Source organism: Salvelinus namaycush, unplaced genomic scaffold (assembly GCF_016432855.1).
Source record: "Salvelinus namaycush isolate Seneca unplaced genomic scaffold, SaNama_1.0 Scaffold1253, whole genome shotgun sequence".
Classification (NCBI taxonomy): domain Eukaryota; kingdom Metazoa; phylum Chordata; class Actinopteri; order Salmoniformes; family Salmonidae; genus Salvelinus; species Salvelinus namaycush.
The window spans coordinates 73306-75797 of NW_024057957.1; the positions used below are offsets into that span (position 1 = coordinate 73306).

General features: G+C 41.2%; 1 pseudogene; it reads right to left on the minus strand.

Annotated features, from left to right (window-relative positions):
* Nucleotides 1-2299: 2299 nt before the first annotated feature.
* On the minus strand, nt 2300-2351 carry LOC120036219 (annotated as a pseudogene).
* Between the last annotated feature and the right edge of the window lie 141 nt (nt 2352-2492).

Consider the following 2492-nt stretch of genomic DNA (forward strand, 5'->3'; position numbering starts at 1 on the left):
CTTCTCTTCTCCCACTGCGCCCAGTAATAAGGGCAGCACTTATCACCCGTCGCCTCCAGCCACTTCCAAAGGTGCAGGGGCACACACACGCACGCACACTCACACACACAAGAGAACACACACACCCACCCGGGCCCAGAGAGGAGTAATTAATCATCATGGAGAGGGAGCTGTCAGATCCCCAGGTCTTTCCTACTGATAAAGCTGCCTCCACAATTTAGTCTGATGGAGAGGAGATTTCCCTTTCACCTCTGGCAACAAAAGAAAAGAGAAGAGAGAGACGAAACACAAAACAAATATATATAGCACAACCCACAGTGGCCAATTGGTGTATTTAATGATTACCTTGCTCCTCTTAAGGCTGACGTCCTTATCAAGTCTAAGTGTCCCAATCAATAGTATTCCTCTCCACCATTCCTGAAATAGCTCTCCCATCACCCCCCCCCCCCCCCCCCCCATCTCCACCTCCAGTCCCCCCCTCTCTATTACCACACCAGCTGTTATTAAAGGCCTCTCTCCTTGTGGGGTTTGGATTTCAGAAATATCAGCAGGTCAATATTTTCACTGATTAATATTTACAGAAATTGCCATTATTGTTTTTTTGTTTCTTTTGTAGGGGTTAGCACGTGAAGTTAAATATGAGTTGATGGGATTTTCACAATAACATAAAGTATACAGGTCAATGTTTTTTGTTCAACAAATACAAAGCAATAATCTGAACTTGATATTGTCAAAATATCTCCATTTTTATTGGCCCTACAATGTTGTGAAATTGGTATTATGCAACTAAAGTAATGGTCAAATTATGTGAATATGACAATACTGAATACGTATGAATACTATGTTTTTGCATTGGCTTCAATGTTGCCTTTCCCATGGTCAAAGTGCTCCCTCTCTCCTAGGGTTCATGGCCTATGGTGGTGTTGGGTCTAGGCTGCTGGGTTAAGGTGTTAAGTACTAGCTGGCTTTGCCTCTGTAGTCCTCTGGCCTCGAGCCATGAGCTTTACTCCCTGGTCTGGCCAGACTGTGGAATGTTTTCCTATGCTCTTTTAAAAGCACATTTCAGAGACGGTTTATTTGCAGATTGGGTGTCGGGTACAAATAAGCGTGATGACTCTACAGAATCCACCGTGATAACAGGAGCGAGGGGGTACAAACACAGGAGGGAGGGAGATGAAAGAGGGACAGCTGCCTTGCTCAGTGCTGGGGTCTGGAACCTTATCGGCCGGGCGGTACGCTGGGTCTTTGTGAGGCCAGTCACATCATAAGTGTGCCACGCCTGGCGGTAGGTTCAAAGCCCTCCCCTCCCTCTCTCTTTCTCTAAATTCTCTCTCTATTATGTACTCTCCCTCGTTCTCCCTCTGTCTGTGTTTGTAGACAGATCAACCAGTCAAAACTCATTCAATCCCTTGAACTATTCCAGTGAACATGATATCCCTTGACCTTGACCAATTGTAACCTTTGAGCAATACCTATAGCTCCCAATGGCCCTCGATTGCTTGTTTTATTATGGTCCTTGGGGTCTTGGGCTGATACTCAATGCTCAAAGTACTTATTGTCTGCTATGTTAGGCTAATAGAATCTCCCTCAAACAAAGTCTGGCTAGAAGAGCCTAAAAGAGGCAACATACAGTCTGCAAGAAACACATTTCAATTATTTGCAAGACCCATATGAAAAAACACTATCGTTTACCATTGTATAAATACTGTTTTTGCAGACATTAATGTAGTGTTTTTTTGTGTGGATATTACTGTAGTATTTACTATGGTGTTTTTTCCATTTCTACTGTAGTATATTATAGTAATTACAGTTTATTATAGTATTACTAGTTAAAAAACTATAGTATATACTGTAGTATTTACTACATTGTTTTTGTTTTATTATCTTTGACATAAGCTAGGTTTCCATCCAATTGGCGACAGATTTTCATGGGAATATTATAAAATCCTCATAAGAACAAAACATTTCCCACCAGAGATGTGTTTCCATGAAATTGACTTGTTGCAGCTAAGAGGTTGTGCTTGATGACGTATTGCACATAAAAAAAACTTTTAGGGTTAAATTCCCATAATACTGAATAAATGGATTTCCATCTAATTTTCAACTCTACCGCTATTTCTCGCATAATGAATTTTACCGACACAAAAAGATCCCACATTGTCTAGCGTAATTTGTTTTGTCGACATTTGGAAAGTTTACTGACACATTTGCTGTTTCCATCAGGCCTGTCGTGAAATGTTTTATTCGACATGTACATTACTCACATAAAATGGCTGGATGGAAACCTGGTTATTGAAGTGGGGGCTTCTCCTTGAGCAAACCTACTGGACAAATATTAAAAGAACACATTTTCCATAAGCTGCAAGGAACACAATTTATGATCTATACTTGGCATGTAGATTTCTCACTCATGGGTGGCACAAATTGGGATATGGGGGAGGGGAATGGGCAGGGTATATGCACATTAATATTAGCATATCAGTACAGTGTGT